This window comes from Drosophila elegans, unplaced genomic scaffold (genome assembly GCF_018152505.1).
Source record: "Drosophila elegans isolate 14027-0461.03 unplaced genomic scaffold, ASM1815250v1 contig_814, whole genome shotgun sequence".
NCBI lineage: Eukaryota > Metazoa > Arthropoda > Insecta > Diptera > Drosophilidae > Drosophila > Drosophila elegans.
Window position 1 is genome coordinate 18,556,026 of NW_024546167.1, and position 13,282 is coordinate 18,569,307.

The 13,282-nt window shown below is 35.1% G+C and overlaps 1 protein-coding gene across 8 annotated transcripts in view; it reads right to left on the minus strand.

Moving 5' to 3' along the window:
* Positions 1–13,282, minus strand: part of LOC108147939 — an 89,714-nt gene that overhangs the window by 12,022 nt on the left and 64,410 nt on the right. For 2 of the 8 annotated variants that reach the window (XM_041710541.1, XM_041710540.1), the window contains one exon: positions 3,468–3,513. The exons of the other annotated variants lie outside the window; for them this stretch is intronic. The gene's annotated coding sequence lies outside the window, so the exon portion shown is untranslated. The remainder of the gene's footprint in view (positions 1–3,467; positions 3,514–13,282) is intronic. 8 annotated transcript variants of the gene reach the window in all.

The following is a 13,282-nucleotide window of genomic DNA, read 5'->3' on the forward strand; positions in this document are numbered from 1 at the left end:
AAAATTTATGAAATTTAACAATGAAAAAAGGGTTCAAATGCTGGACCAAGTATCAGATGCATATATGTTCGCCCATTCAAACTCCACAAAACTCCAACTTTCCCCTTCCATTCGCGTCTGCTGCCAATTTTATTAATGAAAAGTCAAGTGATTTTCATTCAGCCAGTGGGCGTGGCAAACACACGCACAACTCGTTAGGGGTTGTCCGAACCCAAATAAAAAAAATTATTTATTTCAAATATTGAATACAAAAAGAGGTGGAAAAAAATATTCTCGTTTGTGGTACTTTTTTTTGACGAAAATGTTATGAATACTTGTGAAATTATATTTTTTTTGGTGGGATTTAAAAAAAAGGAGGTTGGGTTAAGAAACACCTTTTAAATCTTGATCAAATTTAAATATTTATTTGTTATTTGTTAAAAAATAAATCATTGAAAGAAGCAATCTACACAGGTTGTTTTTAAACTTATTTCTTGAGAACTCATTTGTCCATTTCGAAGTCCGTTTTTACGCCTGCAGATTTCAGCTGCAAATCACCTCGAGTAAAAGTGTCAAAACAATACGAAAAACGCACAGGCGCAGTGTCCTGCCCCCCAAAACTTCCTCCTCCTCATTTCTTCCTTTCTCCCCTTAAAAACACGCACATAATTTATGCCTATGTATATGTACAAGGACCCCAAGGAGATGGGCTGAACAGGATCCAAAGAGCCCGAAGAGCACTCGCAGGACTCGCAGGACTCCAAAAAGGAGCGCACATAAAACGCAGACTGCAGCCAGAAAACGGGAAAACTGCGGAAAAATCAATTTTCTTACGAGCCCAAAATTTCCAGCTAAGGGTGGGATGTGTACTATATATATATATATGTATTTTGTGCGTTTTTTGGGGGTTGCACACGCACAACACAAGCACACACTCATAAGCACACTCCTTGTCACGCACTTGTGCAGCAAATTGTCACCCAGTTTTAGCCAGAAAAAAAAGAAATAAAAATCCATCGAGAAAGAGAAAGTTGTTGGCCGAAAATGTAGCCCGTTGTCTTTGAAGTGCAAAAATGCAGCATAATTTTCGGGCTAACGCAATTAGGCAATTATTAGAAAGTAGGTGTGTGGGAGTGTGTTGTGCCTAGTGTGTTTATGTGTGTGTGTATATCCTGCAGAGTGTCCTGCGTCTGCTAATTACTCATGCCGCACGCATTTGCCGCGGGGCACTGAGGCGTATACACAATCATTTTCATTGGACGTGCATTGAATGAGGAGAGAAACACCAAAGGCGGGGAAACACAAAAAATAAAGGACGAGTGGGTGGCAGATCCTTGGGGAGATGGGTGTGCACTTACAAAAACATTTAGGTATTTTTAAATAAATTGTAAACCAATAAACAACTTAAAACAGTGCTTAAGAAATTGACAGTTAAAATAGGAATAAAAATTTGTTGGTGCTAAGAACATAGAATACTAAAATTACAATTACAGTTTTATAATGTTTAAATTTAAAAGATTTACTTGTGGTAAAGAACCCATTTTCTCACCCTATTTTTGTCCTGTTTTATTCTTACTTTTTTGTTACATGAGTCTACAACAAAATGTCATTAAAGTGACTTTTTCGGAGCCCCTTACCTTGCTGAAAAGCCCTCCACTAAAAAAGTCACGCACTTGCCAAAAAAGTAGCATTTCCAATGACGTAAGCAACAAAAGTTAAATTCTCTTTTTCTGTGTTATTAAAAAAGTCCAATCCCAATGTTGTTGTTGGACAATTGAGCACAGGCGGCAACGAAATGTTGCAACAAAGTTTTCCGCCCCCCCACTACCCAAAAAAAACCCCTCTTCAATCCACAAAGGCGTGACTCTTTCTTCTTCGGCTTTTCCTCTATATTTTCCTTTTCTTGTACATAGGCAGAGAAGGATAAATGTTTTTCTTTTTCCTTACATTTTCCCTTGCAGATTGATGGGGAAAGCTGCAACAAGATTGTGAGGAAAATCGTGGGAGGTAAGAATCCCAGAGGGTGACTATTGAAAATGTGTCAAATTGAGGCAGCAACATTTCGAGTCGATTCGACAGGATTGCTTTTGGTCATTTTTGGGTTCTAGGCAACAAAACACAACAACACTAAAAGGAAAACAAAAGGACTCTTTGGGCTTGACAACAAATTATTTACTGCTTCAAGAATTTTTGACAAGGTATCGAAAATAAAGAAAACTTTTGGGTGCTAACTTCAGAACTTGTAACGAATTGGATTTTGTGTTTTGTTATCAACAACTTTTAGATGCTTTAGATTTAGAGTTTACCTCGTTCAATTGAAGAAACTTTTAACTTTTTTTAAATCACCATTCCAATATTATTAAGAAGGGAAGTATGTTTTGGAAGAAGAAAAAGCTTTATTTATCTAAAATCTCTACCTATTTAAAATCTTTAAAAGGTTTTTATGTTGGGCTTTAAATTTAAAGTGTAAACAACAATTATTATCACATTTTTGTGGAAACATTAAACAAAATTCTTAAATTATTATTCTCTTTTCTCTGTTTAGTGATATGATTAAAACTGACTTCAATAAGATTATAAGATTTAAATCTTATATCAACAATCAATTACATTTTTAAATTTTGGAACCACTTTACTAAATTCTAGCACCCTTTACCCATTTACATAAACGCTCATGTCTTAGTTTGTACTTACAACCTCAAAGCAAATCCACAGCTCAAAGCAACTTTGTAGAGAGAAACCTGCACACAATGTAAGGGAAACCCCTTTCCATTATCCTTTTTTTTTTTTTGATTTCCTGTACAGGAACTGCAATTAGTTGTGAGGCGGCACACGCGCAGCGCCTGTCACATTGGCAATTTGGGCAGCTTACCGCTTCGGCGGGCATCCCTTAACAAAAAAAAAAAAGAAAAAAACTCGTGGCAAATGCAACAAAGACGCAACGCTTAATTAACCCAGGCCGAAAAATTGTTGCAGTTGCACTCGAGGTTTGGGCGCCGCGAATTGAAATTTCCAAAATCCTTTGATGCAGCTGCAGTCAGGGGATTAGGACCAAGGTCTAAGGGACTAAAGGACCAAAAGCTACCCCTAACACTCGAACTTTATCCGAGGGTGGTGTGCATGCACCCAAAGGTCGTGTTCATTATCATCAGCACGTGCCCTTAGAACGATTTTCCTCTTTTTCCGGCCGAGATTTTCGAAATTGCATTTTTGTTTTGGTTGCAGGCAAACTGGCATCCCAAAAACTGGGGGAAGTTTCTCTAAGTGGTGGTGGCTCAAAAGTTTCCACAGCCATGTGTTTTTGAAATGATGGATCTGGTTTTCATTGTTATGGGGCAGGGGTTGGTTTTGCGCAAATTGGTTAACGCACTTTGGGAACACGGAATTGTTTGGCCATGACGTGGCAGGTCCTGTGTGCAACTGACTGGCATGACTAGCAAAAGATACTCAAGATACTGTATCACATTGTTGCTTGGTATAGCACTTACTTAGGGTGGGTATTTCAAACTGGTCCAGGAGGAGCAAAATATTTACCTGCAAGGAAAGAGAAATCGAAATTAGTTTAAGGTTTAAAAGTTAATTTATTAAATACTAAGCAAAATTATTTATAAAATGTTATTTAAGTATTTTATTAAAAAATTCTTTAGTTATAATAAATTAAAGCTTAGAAGTTAATTATTTTTATGATAAAACATTTTTAAATGTATATATACATCACTTTATATAAATATCTTACCAAGTGCCATTTTCTTATTGGCTTGAATTTTTTTTTGCACACAACTGCATTCCTATTATTTCCTCCAATAAGAATAATGCACATACGAACAGTTACAAAAACACCGACTAAACGATCACGAAGTCACTTCGTGCAATGCAAGAAAAAAACTGCCGACGAATTAAAATTCAGAACACGAAGCCGAAAGCGCATGCGAATTGGAATTGCAATGACAAAAAACAAAAACAAAGTAAAGCCGAGCAATAAATTGCAATAAAAACAAAGCAGAGAAAGAGAGAAATGCAACGATCGTACCTCTATCTCTTTCACTCCAAGTGCATGCGCATTCTGATTGGATGCGCAGAAATGGCGAAACTGAGTTGGTTATATTTGCAAACTCTTATAAGAGATAATGACTGCTGACTTTTAAGAATTTTGTTTACCACTCGCAGTTAGTTAATTACTAAAAAAAAAAACATTTCAGCACCTGTTTGCATCTGATTCCATATCATTAGTCATCCGTTTTTGGACTATCTTACTTTGTCTCTTTGCTCATTTATTGCATAATCCACACACACACTGACAGAAATAAAATATAGAACATCAAGCACGTTATATTTGTTCTATAGTGTGTGTGCGCTATCTGAACACGTATCTGTTTTGCTTTGTTTTTGCTTTATAGCTATTTTATATTTTTATACCACAGATACACACAAACATATACATTTGTGTATATGTCTGCCCTCGACGCAATTTCCGTAAATTTAACCTACATTTGATTTCGCTTTTTGTTTTTTTGGCAAAACAACAAGAATTAGCAAAACAAAAAAAAGAGAGCGAGGGAAAATGTGAGATAGCTATGGGGAATGTTTCTAAAATTTCCCATTTTAGGGGAATTTCTGGTGGAAGTTTTTCCTTTTCCTTTCTTTTATTAAATGTCGCTGTCAGCTGCGCATCTGAATTAAATGCAAAAAATATACATATGTAAATGCGAACGCAAATTAAAGTTTTTAGCTATAACGAATTTTTGAATACTAGGGTACCACCCTATTTTTTATTATTTAAAATGTATTATTTAGTTAAAGTATTTTTTAATGCCATATAAAACACTTGTGCCCATTCTCTATTGTCGCTTTTTTTACGCTCTTCCTCTATCTGTTCCCCTTTTCGTGCGCAGCGAACTTTCAAAGCAAAGCAAACAAGCCGAAAAATTCGCAAATATGAATTCGTATGCACACAGCATGCTGTCGCCCTCTCGCTCTCTCACATGTCTATATACATACAGTGTATATACGTATGTTCCTAAATATCTTGTTTGTTCTAAGCTAACCCATACAAAAGCGGATCGAAACAAGGTCAAATGCAGTTATTTGCTCAACAACAAGACGAAAAAAAAAAAACGGATGAAACTGTTTATTGCTAGCTTTTTCGCTCTCTTTTTCAGTTCGTATCTTTAAAGTTTTTTTTTTTTTTATTTCGATTGCATTTGTGAGTGTGTTTGGCTACTTTTTGATTTATCTTTTCCGTTTTAAATGTTTTGTTCCTCTCTTTTTGTTGCAGCCTGCGACTGCGCCGGCAGCTTAAGTTGATTTTTTTTCCCTTTGTATTTTCCCATTGCCTTTTTCAAGGATATTCGGCGCCATTTCTTGTCTTTTGTATTCTGCGCGTGTGAGAACAACAACTTTTGGGTTAGTCAGTCAAAGGAATTCCAGGAATTAGTCGCGCATGCATGAAAGGTGAGAATAATACTCTTGAGATCTCTGCGTATTTGGATCTGGATATTTGAGGAAGAGTGTGTGTGTATGTGTGTGTGTGTTCAAGTGTTTGGCAGTGAATACGAAATTGAGTGAATTGAATAAAATGTGAATCAATTAAGCAATTAATGCACATGATGTATGCAAAACGATGGGAACTCGACGTTGCGGAACCACAATGATCACGATTATGTGAGAAACATTTGGCAAGGCAGTAGAAGAGGTTTAGAGAATTAAGGATTTATGGAATCATCTAGAAATTTAAAATTGATTTTGTGGTTTTAAAGACCATTTACAGTGGTTGCTATATAATTTAGTTTATTATATCATAGCTTATTTTAAATATATAAATAAAAGTCTAGTTTTTCCGATATTTAAAAAGGAGTTTTTGGAGATTAAAGAAATTTACCAATCGTTGGGCGGCATTAAAGTTCCCAAGTGTAACTTAAGAAAAGGCCCTTCGTTGGGCGCCAATAACAATTGGTTGCAACATAGGCCATCATAATGAAGAAGTAAATGTGATTAATATTTACAGCAGAACACATAAATTATAATTATTGTATAAGCACACCTGCACGATCCACAATTGCTGAAATGCAAAACTTTTTCACCACTTGACAAACTCAACGCGGATCTCAAACTCTTGTCGAATTCGCACTCACAGAACGACAATGCACAAATAAATTCAACTAAAATAAAATACAGAGAGTATGCAGTGTATATAAAGCGGATCTATGTGGTGGGACTGACGTCGAACACCCCCGAACACCATACCACCCGACTAAAAATTCCATGTCAAACAATTTATTTACTTTGTATGCCAAACCCCAAAAAAGTCAGCGAAGGAAAAATAAAGAACGCATTTCGGCTGCACCTCTCTCTGTCGCACATCCATCTCCTCATCTCCCTCCCACTCGCACTCAGTCTGCATGTGGAGATCTCCGGACTGGTAAAAAATATATGGAGAGAACAGCGCATTTTGCTGTTATTCATCATTGACCTTGGTTGCAATCTTTGTGTGTATTTGTTTGCTCACCAAATTCAGTTTTTTGTGCGATTTTTTTTTGGGTATTTTTGCTTGCGCATTTCAAGTTTCGGGTGTATATAGAAAAACAACTAAGATTTCTTGCTCTTTTTTGCATTTTAAGTTTTTCAAAGAAATCGTCGGCGATATAATGCAACTCGGGAAAAAAACGGAAGCGAATGAGTGATAAAAAAATATTAATCATCCGCCACATGGGATGAGTGGAAATTTACTGCAAAATCAAGTGCAACTTAGTCAAAATATTTACGCAAACAATTATGACAAAAACAAGTTAAAGATATGGGGAGAAAAAAAAGGAAAGAAATTGTTGTCCATTTGACATTGACGAGCATGAGCAAAAAAAATCAAACTAACAGAAGTTTTGGAAGACTTTTCGCGATGAAAGAAAGAAAGCCGAAAAAGGGGGAAGCAAGCGGCGAAAAGTCGCTAAAAAAAAATATTCGACAACAAATTTGCTCGCACTGCACACAAGTGTCCCAATTCCACGAATCTCTCATTCCACGCTGCTTCCACAAAAAATAAATACAAAAAAATAAACAGCCTTTCGGGTAAATAATAATGCTAATACATAATAATAAGAGGCGAGCAAAAGCTGCAAAAAAATAAACGACGACGGCAACTGCCAACAAACAGTTAGACCGCAGATACAGATACGAAGTGCGAGTGCGAGTGCGGATACAGATACAAATAGGGATAGGGATACAATGGATAAGATACACTAGCTAGCGAAGTAAAGTGTTTAACTTTGGTTATAACATTTACTGATATTCGCGGAACTAGTGTATATTTATGAAATAATATAGTTATATATTTCTTGGAGCACAAGACTATAATTGTTATCGTATTCTATTTTTTTAATTTAACATATTTTATTTTTCAATAAATGGAATTTTTGTGTACATCATTAAAATTAGTAAAAATATATATATGTAACAAGGAAATACATTTTTTTTTTTAATTATTGTTTTGAAATATTCAAATTAAATTAAATTTTTATTTTATTTAAATATTTTTTTTTCTTATTTAAATCTAAGATTTTATTTCTGATTGTAATATAAGTGCACTGTTTAAATATTACTCAGTTTCCCATTTAATTTTTTTCAATTGAGCTTAAGTTATTAATTGTCTTGCTTTTTTTGCACGTTTGTTTCATAAATGTCGACTTCTTTAATTTATGAACTTGCATTCGGCTTCATTAATCCCGTCAGAGAAAAAGTATTTTATCATTCACATACATGCAAGAACATATATATATTTTGTATTTTAGTATATACATTTATTTGCTCTATTATGTCATTTTATTCGACTCTTTATACGTACATTTATTTAAACACAATTCATTTGACTTTGGTTGATGACGTCGAATTTGTTGCTGGATTTTTGTTTATTTACGGAAGCGTTGTGATTTTGTTGTTGTCTTGATTGCCTCTACGATATTTGACATTTAATAATGAATGCATTAGTTGATTTTAATTGATACTGTTTAAAAACTTAGTGGAGAGCAAATTTAAATGGATATACTATGTACCCACTACTTACTACAGCTATAAACTATATTTGTGCAATAAATCAAGCGCGTGTTGTGCATTTTTTTAAATCTAAAACCTCATATATTATCTAATTAAACTTGGCCATGTTAAACTAATTAAAAGTCGCTAAATGACACGAGCTTCAATTCAAAATCGCGCTTAACTTTGTTCTCTCATTGCAACTCAACTTTTTGCACATGCATTATCCACTTATATTCTCCGATCCCCAGACATATATACTACGTGTGTACTCTTGGTTATTTTTAGCTAAATTCAGCTAAATTCATTTTCTGCGTCTGTGTCACGATTAACTTTTTTCCACCCATTTTTTGTTTTTTATTTAGCGATTATCTCATTAAAACACATTTTGTGTGCATTCAATGTTCTTTTGCGCAGTTAACCCCTTGACGATTCTCCCCCCCTTTGCAGAAATACAAGTTATTATTATCATTTGTTATTGCAGTTTGAGTCGTTTCAAAGTCACAAATACATTTGTGCTGACTTTGAGCCGGCTGACATTCACAAGCGGACGCAGAAAAAATAATAAAATAAAATGCAAATAATATAAATAAAAGCTTCAAATTAATTGCTAAATATCCTACCGCAAAATGTCAGCGCTTTAATAATTTGTATTGTTTTAGCTCTGCAGCTGCAATTGTTGATTTTATATATATTTTATGTATTATTAAATCTTTTGTTTTATAAAAATTAAAAATCGGATGTTGTTTTATATCAAGATATCATAAGATATTACACATTTTAAACGACTATAAGTATGTGCATAGAAATAAATGTTTAACAACGAATTCAACATTTACCCCAAAGCCACGGCCATAATAAAACGTTAAACATTGTCGATGTCTTCATTTTTATTTTTCAAGTTCAAGTTCAAGATAAATTTGATTTCATTTTACATTTTTTCTTTTTTTCTTTCTCCGTCTGCTTTTTCTTTTATTTTACTTTTTTTACATGACTCACAGACACAGTAACTGAGAGATTTCTCACTTTTTGGTGTGTGTGCGTATCTGGGTTTTGCATAAAATTATTTTCATTCATATAAAAGCGAGTTGAGCAAAAGAGAGGAAGAGTTTTCTTTAGATTTATGGCTTTTGTTAAAGATTAACTCTTTAAAGGGGGGAATATAAAAGCATAGCTACTAAAGCACGCAATTTATGTATAGATTTATATAAATAAGACTTAAATATAAAATAAGTTAAGTTAATTAAGTTAAGTTAAGTTGGTTAATAAAATTGAATGTAATATAACAAAAATATATTTAGATATGCATTGTATTAATTAATATGATTTCATTTTAGCTCTAATATAGAATGACTATCATAAAAAAAGTTCCCTGACATGTGGTTATTACACATTCCATGTTTAAAACTTATAGGCATTCATTAATCATAAGCCCAAAGTAATTATAGAAATATTCAAACAACTTTCATCGAAAACCAGCCCCCGCACATAAATCTCTTTATTTTTATCGTGACTATTACACTTCGCCCACCCAAAATATTGAAATAAGACAAAAAAAAAACCAACTTATTAATTTACCGACAAAATGTCAAATGATTATAAAAACAATTGAAATACAACAAATAATAAGCTGAAAACAGACGAGTGAGTGAAAGAGGCTTGAAGAAATTGAATTTCTTTTGCACTTCAAGACGCCCACAATCCACACAACAAAGAGTTTGACTATAGCTATAGTATACCATATATACACAAAAGTCACACTCAAATTGTTCCAGACAGTGTTTGTCACGACGTTGACATTTGTACAAAAGGCGCAAAATGATACAAAAAAAAGGGGAAATAAAAAGAAAAACAAATGAAACGTCGCATGCAATTTACTGCAAAAAATTTGTTTTGTCCCATGACTTTTACTTTTATTTCTCCCTGTTTTTTTTTTTTTTTGTTATTTACTACACTTTACTTGGCTGCCAGTCTACACATTTTATATATTTGTATATATATTATTCTTGCGTGCAACAACTTGGAAATGCGACAATGCGACGATGACGCCAAAACCCGCGACTCGAGGCTCAGACTGGGTCGGAATAGGACTAGGAATTGGAATTGAAATGGGAGTCTTTATGGGGTTAAGCTCGCGGCCCAAACGAAAGCGAAAGTTATGGCATTTTGGCAGCCAAATCGAAAGTGTTTAGTGTGGGTGTGTGGGTGGCTTACTGCCCCCGCCTCACCTTTCTATTGCCACCCTTTTTTTTACTGTCTCGAGTGTAATGCCTCGAGATTTGTATCTACAAATTGCAGGTGGCATAACCACAATTTAACACAACAAATGTGAATTGTGATTGGTTACACGAACAAGAAGATGACCTAATGTGTTTTGTTTTTTTGTTGTGATATTAAACAATATCATTAGAGAATATTTAATAGTTATATGCTTATGTTTCCTTAGGCCTCTTAAGATATAAATCAAATAACATTAAAATCACTTTTCTTTCCAAAATACCATCGATGAAAACTAACTTTAAAAAGTTCTTTTTTAAAAGACTAGAGTTTACTAAGGTAACCTTAGATTTTTCTTTATTATGAGTGTCTCACATGAATGCCGAAATGTGAATAACTTTTTTTGTAAAATATGTTTCCTTATATCTGTTACTACTATACATTTTTATCTATATTACAGAAGATTTAAAGGTATCTTAAACAGCAGTTTATTTATTTATTTAACTGAATAGACTTCCGATTAGAAACCTTCCCAGACTTAAGCAATTTCCAATTAATTCATGCAGTATACCGTATTTTCCATTCTGTTGATGATTTATCGCTTTTCTTTAGTATCCCAGACCCCTTTTTTCTCTTTCCCTTGGCCAATGCAGCAAATCACACAAATTAACTAGAGAAAACTGCCGCAGGACAGCATAGAAATTCAAATGAAAAATTGTTCGGAACAAAAAAGGAAACCAGTGGAGGGATAAGAAAATTCATTTGAGTTCAAGTTGTGCAAGCCGCAGAAAACAAAACAAAAAAAATAAAACACAGCAAAGTAAAGACAAATAAAAAAAAGCAAACCATTGACAAGGATGACGTTCCAGCAATAAATTGCTCAAATGGAGAAAATGTGGAGGGTTGGCTTGTGCAAAATGCAGGCAAATTATAGCCACAGCCCGGGATGTGAATGTGTCAAGCCAAGAAACTTTGGCCGTAGTAAAATGGTGAAAATAGAGGAAATACTATAAAATACTACACAGCAAAACGGTGGGCGAGGGGAAGGGGGTTGCAGGCCGAAATGAATTTTCACTCATTTCCTTATCGTCTGTGATTTCCTTCCCAGACTTTCTCGACCAGACGCAGACAAGCCAAATGAATTCTCTCTATGCAGGCAAAAATACAGCAGAAACCATCCAACCACCCACCCACCAAACACATTTTCCATTCCACCCCCTTGTTTTCCCCATTTTCTGTCTGTCGCATTGTCTGCAGGCGGCGCACAAAAAATGCATTTTGTTGCCGGGAAAAAAGTTTTTCCTGGATGGAAAAGAAAATGGAGGGTAGGGGGTAGGATGAAAAAAAGAAAATCAATGAACAACAACATTGCATGAGGGTTGTATGCTCTGCAAGGAACGTCATTATCATCCTTATCATCATCATCATCGTGATGATGGTGGGGCAGCATCAGGAGCCAGGGTTGTCATCATTATGAAACACACAACAACCCTCGACTGCAGCACACACTTGGCCCAAAAAAAGGGGGGTGTGTGCAACCCCCAAACAAAGTGCAGAGCACACAAAAATCCCCCTTTTTCACCCACTCTCTCTGGCTTTTTCTCTCTCGCCCTCCATCTCTCTCTCTCTCTCTCTCTCTCTTTTCTTTACAGGGAAATCCAAAAAAGGAGCAGCACAAACTTTCACTTTTTTGCATGAGAAAAGAGGAAATCCAAAAAGGGGGTGGTGTCCCAAAAAAAAAAAGAAGGAAATGGGCGAAGTTTGGGGGTCGCCGTCATGCGGCATTTCATTTATAGTCGGTTAGTGCAATGCGCCAAAAAGCAGACAACACATATGTACATATAAGCCATAAAGCAGAGACAGAGCGAACGAAAGAGTAGGAAAATCACTGGAAGAAAGTGAGGCAAATAGCCAGAGTGAGGGAGAGAGCAAGAGCAACTGCAGTTGCAACCCTTTTTCAACGCGATGCAGCAATAATTCTCAAACAACAAATAAAGTAAACCCGAAATGCAACTCTGCAAAAACAAAACTTTTGCCAAAGCAAGAGGGAAAATTGAATGAAGGGGGTGAGTAGGTGATGAAAAACTGCCGCAGAGGGTTGCAACTCCAAACTCCAAAGCTTGGGAAAAACTTTTGCAGCTGACTTTGGCAATTTCCATTGCAGGAGGCGACTACGTGCACGAGTGTAGATAAAAATATTTTAATTTATTTCACATTCGTCGACTGCAGTTGGGAGTGGGTGAGTGAGACAGAGTCAGGAAAGCGTGCGAAAGAGAGAGAGAGGGAGAAAGAGTTGTTTTAAGGGAGGCAGACTATCACCACCCCCCTTTTTTTGCATACACACTGCACATTGGCTTTTTCAGCGAGAGGCTTTCCTTTTTGCTCCTTTCCCTCCTTTTCAAACCTCACATATGCTGGGTTTTCCCATTTTCATTTCGCCCTTTTTTGCCTGCATTTGTCGCATGCAGCTTTTCCCAATACTCCACCCCCAAAACGGTTTTTCGTTTTATTTATCTTTGATAAAAGGTTTTAGTTTTCGGTCTGTGAGAGTTTGAGTATTCATCAATAGTTTAGACTAAAAGGCTTTTTTTGTTTTTTTGAGAGTTCTGACAAACGGATCTATTGCATTGTACATATGAAAAGAAATTTATAAGTTTAAAAAGGGCTTTGATTGGTTACATTTACAAGGGTTGACCACTCCGTTAAGTCAATTTCAATTGCAATAGACGTCGTAAAATGTATATAATTTGTAGGCATTTCATATCTAGAAAAATCTTTATGATCTTAAACCAACTTCTGTAAATATATAATTCAAAATAATTTAAATAGAGCACGGAATATATAAATATTTTATGAGAGTTCCACACTATAAATAAACATTTGAATAACCAAACTTTTTACCATACCAACCAATCTCCCATCAAAATTAATATGCAATTCCATTTCAAATTCCATTTGAAGAATAAATCCCCTTCAGCGAAAATAAAACTCTATTTTTTTAAGATAAAAATGCAGACTGACATGTGGATTTTCCATTTAGATTTTCATTTACGCTTGGCAGCAT